Source organism: Epinephelus lanceolatus, chromosome 18, assembly GCF_041903045.1.
Source record: "Epinephelus lanceolatus isolate andai-2023 chromosome 18, ASM4190304v1, whole genome shotgun sequence".
In the NCBI taxonomy this organism is placed as follows: domain Eukaryota; kingdom Metazoa; phylum Chordata; class Actinopteri; order Perciformes; family Serranidae; genus Epinephelus; species Epinephelus lanceolatus.
The window spans coordinates 15,859,871-15,870,810 of NC_135751.1; positions in this window are offsets into that span (position 1 = coordinate 15,859,871).

Consider the following 10,940-nt stretch of genomic DNA (forward strand, 5'->3'; position numbering starts at 1 on the left):
CAGACGTCTCAGCTTGCATGATTGAGTGTCTTTGAGCCATTAAGCGCCCAAAACCTGCCAAGATTTGTCATTAGAAAGCCGTATTTCTTCTTACAAACTGCACATTTGGCTGTAACACCATATGATGCAGTGATTTATTAGCATAGTTTTGCAAAGAGCTTTTATATGCATTCTTCTTCTTTTTTTTTTTTTTTTTTTTTACATTTAAACATCTTTTAAACCAGATGTAAGCCATATGCCAGTGTTGTGAATTTACAAATGCATGAATCCATGGTAGTATTTCTTTTCATCATTTGACCAAATATTTTTTCATATCACTGCACCCTCCACTTCACAACGTTTCTCCTGCATGTTTTGCTGCGTGGCATCACACAGTGACTGAGTTGACCAAATATGCAAACTTCTGGATGATGCTTTCACAGACTCTGTGAACAAACTAACCAGAGAAGCCTTGGAAAGTGCTGGATCACATTATTTCTTACCTTACTCTGTTTCTCTCTCAGCCACTCAATAGACAAAACGGAAGACGGTAACACTGAAACAAAGATTAGACACAATACTTTTCCTTTTGCTCCCATTTTGACAGGTTTAAGTTAAAGATCTAAGACTTTTGTCTCTCAATTTCTTTGTTGTGAATATCCCGAGGCACATCTGTGTAGTAATCATGCTGTTTATCAGTACCTTGATATGCCAAGATTATCTTGGAAAAGGAGTGCTCACTAACACAAAATTTTAACAAAATTTCAACCAAAAATTGAGAAAAATATTTCTATTGAGTACATAAAAAGTCTTAGATCTTAAACCTCTGAAAAGTGGGAGCAAAAAATAAAAGTGTTGTGTTTAAATTTTGGTTCAGCATACCTTACTGTGACCTGGAAAGCTGCCTGAATTCCTTACAAAATGAATAAAAATGAAAGTAAATATAAAAATAAGAATAATAGACTTCATTTATGTAGCACTTTTCTTAACGAGGCTATAAAGTGATTTTCATTAAAAAAACTGCAGATAAAAACTGACACAACTATAAAACAACAATAGAATAATCACAAAAAAATACAAAACACTGGGGAATAAAGTAAAGTTAAAAAAGAAGAATGAAATGGCCAAGAGGGAATGATAAAACCCATCAATATAATATTCATAAATGCTTTCTGAAAAAAAAGAAAGTTTTAAGAAAGAGATTTAAAAGATGCTAATTATGTAGCAGGTCTGATCTCTGATTTTTTTACTCTTCAAACAGACAAGTCTGAGCCACATAATCTAGAATAGTTTTGGGGATGTACGGCCAAACTGCTCAGCATGCAGACTCTGAGCAGTTGGGGTCTTTCAGCACCTTCATGGCACCTCCTCAAATCACTCCTTCCTCACTCTCTGAAGTTCTCTGTCCTTTGATAGGAAGTTGCCCTCTAGTGGCTTCAGCTGGCTCTGACAGCAAACCAGCTGCCTGTTATCCATTCTTACTTCAGTGTGCCTCTTCTCTTCCACAAACGCAGTAAATGCTTTAGTTGAGAAACTTTGCTCACTGGGGAAGAATTGAATGAGGGCCTCCAGGGAAGGAGACTGACACTGACTGGGAAACTCTCAGTAAATCACTGGTGGCTTATTGAGATGGAGAGGCATCACTGGAGCCAGTGTCAATCAGTGCTCTGGAGAGCAGCTGACTGAAGTACTGCTGGTGATTTATGGCTGTCCCCTGCTGGTCGGCTTGTTGAACAGACATGTGGAGCCAAGTGGTGAATAAACCAATCAGAGAGACTCCTTCTCCTGGAAGCAGAGATTTACCCGCAAGTATCCAGTCTAAGAGTTGGGCGTAAGACAGGAGAATAATCACAATCCTAGCCTGTTACTTTAAGAAAATGATAATCCAAACCAGTTGGACAGATAGCCCAGATAGAATCAAGGCTATTAAATGATGGCTGGAGCACAGTCATCATATCATTGTGGTACAACACATGGGCAGTAAAATCTGGTCTGCTCTTGTCTAAGGGCTCAATAGCTGGTGCATTATCATTTAACATGGGATAAGTTTCACTGAGGCGTCTGCAGCCAGCCTTGGGTCTGAATATATTTTATACAAAAAATAAGAATATGGGTGAGAATTAAAATTCTGCAATTATTGAAAATACTTCTCCTACAAGACCATAATTAGATGCTTTCTATTTGAAAACGCTCCATCAGATATCAGTCGCTATCCATGCCAGAAAGTTCTGTCAGGGCGAGTGCACCCCACGGCACGCCCAAGGAGCCCCTGACACTAGTGATGGCCAAATGAAGCCTCATGAACCACTTTCTTTATTTTCTGACCCCACCAGATGGCACTCTTGGTTTAAAGATAAAGGCTGAACGACTGGCAATGAAGTGCGCTTTCATACCTTTGTTGAACAGACAGCGCCATCTGGTGGCTTCAGAAAATAAAGACAGTGGTTCATGAGGCCTCATTTGGCCATCACTACCTGACACGATCCCTTTATCTCAAGCACCGTCTATTGTTACCCTACAACATCGCAACACCACTTACACTGGGCATGTGTGATACCCCATAGCTCCCATAGGTCAAAGACTGTGTCCCAGCCCTATTTAATAGCCTTGGATAGCTTGTAACTCTCACTACAAAAATGCACAAGATAACAAAACACAAATCACCAACTCATTTTCATCAATTAAATCTAGTTGTAATTAGCCCAGATAATAATCAAACAACTCTACATATACTCTAAAAAGTCTCTTAAAATTCAAAATTCAAAATTCAAATTCTTAGTCTAGATCAACTGGCAGTCTTCACACCTGAAAAATGAAGCCAACACAAAGTGCCAAAAACTGCAGTTTCTGGCCACCTGAGGCTAGCTCCAGAAGCCAGTCAATCCCCACAGGCCCCCCCATATTAAAATGCCCAACATTACATATTTACAGCCTGGTACAAAAAAATTATTTTAGTCTCTATAGCTACTTTCCCCTTCATGACAACTGCACAGGGGTGAATTTGTTTTTAATAACTCACCTGTTCTGGCTCCAAAAAAACAAGATGGCAACGGCTGCAATGTCAAACTTGAGGCTTCAACACGGGAGTTCACAAACCAATGGATGATGTCACAGAAGCTATGCCCATTATTTTTAAAGTCAAAAGTGGTCTAGATATGAAAATTGAATGTCCCTTGAGTAAATAAATTAAATGAGGGCTTCAGATAAATGTCAGTGTTTTCAAGGGGAACAGTATGTGCAGTAAAACTTCAATTAGATGCTGAGTCACTTGGAAAACAAATAAAATACGTTGTCAGTAAAACATTTTGCCGATATGTTCAGTGTCAACATTTTTGCCACTTGCCAGTCACATTCATTGGCAACATTCCCTCATTATGTTAATAGAAAACGTAATCTGTTAACTTATTGCCTGGGATGCCGTCAAGGTGTATCCTTACACTGACGTCATGGCCTGTGAGATATGTACAAATGCACATGTGCGAAAATAAAAAGGAAGCTCTCTGTACACCAATGATTAGCAAAAACACAACAAAAAACTACGAGTTATGGGAGAAAAGTTATTGGGGCAACTGTGTTTGCGAGGGCTACAGGCAACTGTATGGAAAGAGCCAGCGCCTGATGAGGATGAAGTGGATGAGGATGCTAATAAAAATGAAGAAGACTATGCTTAACTGTTAGAGTTTTAGATGACGAAAGTCTTTCCCTGATTATGAAAGAAGCAGTGGATGATGGGAGAAAAGTGTTGAAGATACTGAGGGAGCATTGCCGGACTAAAGGGGAACCACGACTGATGAGCCTCTACACAGAGCTAACGTCTCTGCAGAAAGCCACCAACAAGAGGGACTGTGGGGACTATATTAGTTGTGCAGAGATGGCTATTACAGCACTGAGGAATGCCGAAGAGACTGATGGGCTGTTGATTGCAGTAATTCTAAAAGGTGCGCCCGAATACCGTTTGCCAATCCATGGCAAGGAGGTGCGAGAGCAGAGAAGAGTTTAACGCCAATTCAACAGAAGACAACATGATAAAGAAAGTGGCCGAGTGAAGGGGAGAGATGATGCCAACCTGCAACAACGGCAGCTAGAAAGAGCATAAGGCCTGGGAATGCACTGACGAGCAGAGAGAACAGACACAGTGGTGCAGTTTTTGCAATAGTGCCACTCATGAAGATGCAGATAAAAAAAAAAGGAGAGACAATGTGAAACAAGCAACCGACGCTGAAGACCACACATTTGCATTCCTGGACAAAGGTTAAATGGCTGTCACTTCAAGCATATGTGCCCATCATCAGGTGTGCGTGGTGTGTAATGTTTGGACATAACATAAACTGGTAAACCTGAAAACTTTGATGCTAATTATGGGTTGAGAGAAAAAAATCCTACCTAACAGGCCAACACCCTGCATAATTATTATCATTTAGCTCAAAACACACTCTCAGGAACCTATTTGAAACTATCAGTGCCTAATCAGACAGGGCAACTTTGCCCTTGGTTTGTCCTGTGTTTGCTTTTAGTGTGTCTTTCAAAAGCCCTGGTGACATTTTGGAGAGAGATGGTTTTCTCAGGAGGATAAACCCTAATACAAATAATTGTAAAAGCTGTTTCTGTGCAATGAGCACAATTTCTTTCTATGTTTTTTTTTTCCTCAATTACTCAACAGACAAAAAGAGAACAGGGTGACACAAATACGTATTTGTGCCACAGGGTAACTCTTTTGACCTGGATAGCTGCTCAAACTCCTTTCTTTCCCGTAAAACAGACAAGTCTAAGCCACATAACCAGTCCAGCTGGCTCTGACAACAAAGCATCACCAGCTGCCTGTTAGGCATTTACAGTTTGTTTTCTTGTCCTCAGCAAAACACAGTAAAATACGTTAGAGGAAGTATCACAAGGGAAGGATTAAATGAGAGCTGATTGGCCTCCGGGGGAGAAGACAGACTGGGAAACTCTCAGTAAATCACCAGTGGCTAACTGGGAGGGAGCAGCTTCTGTGGTGCCAGTGTCAATCAGTGCTAGTCTAATATACACAATGCTGAAAATTAATACAAGGTTAACAGTAAGAATCATATATACTGGTAAGTGTATGGTTGATTTAAAATGTTCAACTATTATGTCCATGATGTTGCAGGGGATGTCCTATTATTTTACATTTTGTGACATAAATCACCAAATTGTTACGATGTAATCCTAGGAGAGACAGTAATCCTCAGGGAAAGAGAGAGACAACACAAACAGAGCTGAAATGGAGTCTGGAGCCACCTCAGCACCTCATACCTCTGCAGTCTGTCTCTCAACATGAGACAAATGTAGTTGTAAAGCCTAATTTACACAGGAAGCAAGGATTTCCTGTGGTGCATCATGGTGGTAACAGCCTGCTGCTGAAGGCGCTCCTGCAGCTGATTAGGGTTGCCAGCACCAAAGACGGATACAAAATGCTGCCTTCTTTAGTTAGTTAGGGCTAGGGCTATAAGAATGCAAGTTGCCACTGCTCTCCAGCTTGTCACTGTTGGTGTACCCTGTATGTTCACCTGCTTCACCGTATAGCTGGGGTCCTCCAGGGAGTTGGACAGTGCCACAATTCTCCAGACAGTGATCAGCTCTACTTTAAGTCTGTTAAATATCCGGTCCAACTGATAGAGACATTTGTTCTCACAAATACAGCTCAAGGAGGATCTTCTTTCAGGATATTTGCCAAACCCATATTATACAATCATTGAGCATGTGAGGTTTGCATACCGCAGCGTCACCTGTACTATCACAAACACGTCACACCTTCAACAGGCAGGCTGTTTACTGGAGTCACAAGTTCTGCTATTCAGTCAAGAAATCATAACATGAATGTGTGTTGGAGATAAAAAGCAGGTTAAGTCTTATATTCCTAAACAGCCCTCTGTCTCTACGGAAACTATAAACCTGATGTTATAAGTTGCATGACCTTAGGAGTCTAGCTCTATTTTTGGGACCGTGGTGGAAAGAAATGTTGTGTGTTGAGAATTTGCCAGAACAAGAGGCCAAAGACAGGCTAATAACTGTGGATACATGCCCTCTTTCTTCTAAGGAGGGAGAGAACCACTGGCTCCTTTTCAGACCTGCTTCTTGGGTGATCTGATCATAAGAGGATAGCTTTGAGTCTGTTTGCACACAGTATTAGAGCGTGTCTCAATGGTTCTTGATTTAAACAAACATGTACTTTGTTGTTGTTTTACCTGGCAGTTGGTACACACACTTCAGTGACAATTAATCAGTTGGCCTTGAGGGGACAGACAGAGACGCAAAAACACATACAAGGAAACTTGCCTTACAGCTTGTACAACCAATAATGGACTGTGCCAACATTTATTTATTTATTTTTTTTTACCTCTAAACGCCTCTAAAAATGATCTTGGTCTCCTTGATGTTATATGAACCAGACTCTGCAGATTTATACTGGTTGTTCTTTTTAACACACCATTGCACAATGTTAGACACTTAAATGGTGCCCTCTTGATACAAGACGTCAGTTTCGCTGGCTTCAATTCATTTTTAAATGCATTAACTTTAACTATCCTTATGGCCTAAAACATTTTTTGTCCCTAATACGTATCCACTAAGAAGCTCTGATCAGTTTCTCTTTGTGGTGCCCTTTGTGTCTAAAGAAGCTGGTAAAAAAGCTTTTATGTTTCCAGCTCCTTCTGGTTGGAATAATTACCTTCAGCTATCACTTCTTTGTCATCATTTCACTTATATAAAAATGTTCTGTGTTCTTATCTTAAAACAGATTGCTAATGTTTTCAGTAATGCCAATACTGTTCCTCTTATATTTAGAGAGTGATTATTACCTCCGCCAAGGAGGTTATGTTTTTGCCAGCGTTTGTCTGTTTGTCTGCAAAATAACTCGAAAAGTTCTGAACAGATTGTGATGAAATTTTCAGGAAAGGTTGATAATGGGACAAGGAACAGATGATATTATTTTGGTGGTGATCGGTTGAAGCAAAGTGGATAAAATAATAAAATGGCGGGAAATTCGAGCTGCTTGGCGGAGGTCTGTGCTCTCCGAGTGCTCTAGTTGTTCTTTTGATTGTGTCCAAAAAAACCCTTTAACAGGGGAAAAAAACGGTAGAAACCTCAGGAAGAGCAACTGAGGAGGGATCCCTCTTCCAGGACGGACAGACGTGCAATAGATGTCGTACAGAACAGATCAACATAATAAATTAACAGTAATCCATATGACACAATGAGACAGAAAGAGAGACAGAGAGAGATGCAGGACAGATGGTAATGGTAATAGCTTACAACAGCAATAATGAAAGTAATAATATTATAATTATAATTCTGGCTACTGTGGTACAATATGTTGAAAGTATATATTAATATCTGATAGTATACATATGTGACAATAATCATATGTGTATAATAACAGTAGAAGTATGACTAATGATAACAGCAGCAGCAGGAGGCATCTGGCAGGACCACGGCAGCAGCACAACCACACACGTCACGCTGTCCAGGCACCGCTGCGATAGAAGTTAACCTGCGAGACAGTGGAGCACAAAGGCTCCGGAGAAGAGGCCGAGTTACTGACATGCAGTACAACCAACTTAGCAAGATGTAGTAACAGGACATGAGAGAGAGAGAGAGAGAGAGAGAGAGAGAGAGAGAGAGAGAGAGAGAAGGTGCCCGGTGTATTATAGGGGGTCCCCCGGCAGACTAGGCCTGAACCAGCCCTAACTATAAGCTTTATCAAAGAGGAAAGTCTTAAGTCTAGTCTTAAATGTGGAGACGGTGTCTGCCTCCCTGACCGTAACAGGAAGATGATTCCACAGGAGAGGAGCCTGATAGCTGAAGGCTCTGGCTCCTGATCTACTTTTGGAGACTTTAGGGACCACGAGTAACCCTGCATTCTCAGAGTACAGAGTTCTGGTGGGATAATATGGCACTATGAGCTCTCTAAGATATGACGGAGCTTGACCATTTAGAGCTTTATAAGTTAACAGTAGGATTTTAAATTCAATTCTGGATTTTACAGGGAGCCAGTGCAGAGAAGCTAAAACAGGAGAAATATGATCTTGTTTCTTAGTTCCTGTTAGTACACGTGCCACTGCATTCTGAATTAGCTGGAGAGTTTTTAAGGACTTACTAGAGCTACCTGACAATAGGGAGTTAAAGTAATCCAGTCTAGAGGTAACAAAAGCGTGGACCAATTTTTCTGCATCTTTTCAGGTCAGGGTGGGCCTAATTTTCGCAATATTACGCAGATGAAAAAATGCAGTCTGTGAGATTTGTTTTAAATGAGAATCAAAAGACAAATCTTCATCAAATATTACTCCGAGGTTTCTTACGGTAGCGCTGGTGTGTGTTTGGGATACAGGTCATAGGAAATTGCAGATTAAATAGTCAACTGAACCCATTAAGAAGAGCAATGTATTCAGACTGAGTTTTTGTGAATTTGATAGTACGATTGCTTTATTGAAAATACAGTACCATTGCCAATAGTGGGATAGTTAGTGGGCTAAAACTGTACATTAGTAGTTGAGGTAGCATGCTGAAAGGCAGATAGTTCAAATGTTTATTTGTTGACTTAAAAGTGGGGCACACTGGCGCACTGCACTTTCTTCACATGGGAAAGGCACAGCTAGCCCTTGTTGCAGCAGCATACCATACCATGACTTAGTCATGCTAAAAATTATTTAAGAAAAACAAAATTCGGCCACAGGGGGAGCCACAGTGATTGGTCGTATTTTAGCAATTTTTAAGCATTTTTCTGTTGTTATAGCGCCACCCAGTTGCCAATTAGAGTTAAATTTCTCCAGTCACCTTGAGGCGTCCTGTTCTACATATCTACCAAGTTTAGTAAAAATCAATATGACGGTTAGGCCTAGATAAGAAATTAGCTCTCTAGCGCCCCATTTTGTTTGATCGGGTTAATAATGGAGGGGTCCCCTCAGATTATGTGTGGTCATATGCCTACTAAGTTGCGTGGTGATCGGTGAAACACTTGAGATGTTATACACCTTTATGTGATGAGCCACGCCCTCCACAATATTCATTGCCTTATAGAAGCTCAGTTTTAGTAAGTTTTCCAACTTTTGCCAAGAGGGAACTTTAGATATTGGTCCCCAGATTATGTTTACTGAGTTTCATGCAGATCGGTCAAACTTCCTAGGAAGAGATTGATTTTAAGTGTTTTTCAGAAAGTTCAAAATGGCGGAAAATCTATATAACCGGAAGTTACGGGTTCTTGGGGCAAGTTTGTTCCTCATGAGGAGAGGCATCTCTGTGCAAAGGTTTATGTCTCTACGACATACGGGGCATGAGATATGCCCATTCAAAGTTTGCAATTTCAATCGGCTGCTATAGCGCCCCCCTTTGGCCAATTGATGTAATATTGCTTCATTCGCATCCTCCCATGATCCTCTATCACTGTGCCAAATTTCACATGGATTGACCAAGTCAGTGAGGAGAAAAAAACGTGGAACAGACACACAGACAGACACGCCCACAGACAGAGTTTTCGTCATTATACAGTAAGATTATCCTCTTCATCTGAAAGGGCCTAAAAACAATCATTCCCTGGCATTAATTACAGTTAATGAAAGACAGCAGGTGACTGAAAGGCACCACTCTGCAAAGAGCTCCCAGAGGTCAACATTATCCTCTGGGTGCAGCACTTCCAGGAAACTGATCAAACAACAGCACGAAAAGAAAGAAATCTATTTTTATTGTGTCTGTGAGCTCATTCATTTGCTATGGTTGAAGAAGAGGCCCGCAGAAAGGCTTCATTGCCCTATTCTGATGAAAACATACAACACTGATCCAGCAGTGAGTCACCTGGTGAGACACCTGCAAAGGACTGAGAGCAGAGGAGTATTCCAGGTACCTGTGACAGGGAAAATAATACAGGCAGCCACAGATGGATTCCAGCTAACAGGATCCAGTACACAGAGGCGACACTGACAATCTGGCAGGGAATGTAGACATAGTTAATAATTATGTACTGCAGGGCTGATGAGGGAAAGTGGAAACAAGTAGGCAGGTGAGGTCTGCTGTGAAATGTTCTAAAGTCTGGGATAAAGACACTAAATGTCATTTCAGAGTGATAATTTTCAGGCTCAACAGTTTGCACTTCAAGACCACATATGTCAGACTTTTTTTTTTTTGAATAATACCACAGATCAAATTTCATAGATAACGTTTTTGCCAACGATCAAAAAACTGATTTGGAATTTTGTCCTGTCAATCTTACACTCCATTTTGCTCTCACTTGTGGACAAGACCTTGATACACTTGAACTTCTTTGGTTGGGGCTGCAACTCACTCCCAACCCATAGGGAGCATCAAAGAATATGTACAACAAAGAAACTTTGCTAGGGGATACCAGAATGGCACTCAAAGACATGCACATTTTACAAAAGGCACAAACACATGAATGCATGTTTGTGTATGAACACAGACATTGTTTGCATAGACATAGACGGATGAAGAGGGTGGACAGTGTGGTATCCCTGATGAATACAACTGGTTTGAACTCATAAAGGAGTATTTGTCTAGCTGTTGGCATTATTTCAACACCGGTAACCAACACTGCAGGTCTAAACAAATAAGCAAGAAAACTTCCTTTTAAATAGGCAAATCTTTCAGCTGCCAGGTAGGAGACAGTGTGTTCCAATCATAAGGTATGTGGATGTTTTGTTTTTGGACATGCTGCCAAACTGGAAAAAACAGAAATACGAGACGCTCATGGGCCAAGAAAAAGATCCTACCTAACAGGCCAATGCCCTTATTTATGCATATAATGCATATGCATTTCCATTTCCATTCTGCATTGGAAAATACTGATGATTTCAGGTTTAGCCACAAAGGCTTGTGGTCACGGGTTGTAAGCTAAATGTACTGCAACAGAAGAGTGATTTGCATTTTGTCAGAAAATATATGCATGTTAATACCAGGGATAAAAACAAACACTGATTCAATCCAGACAGGCA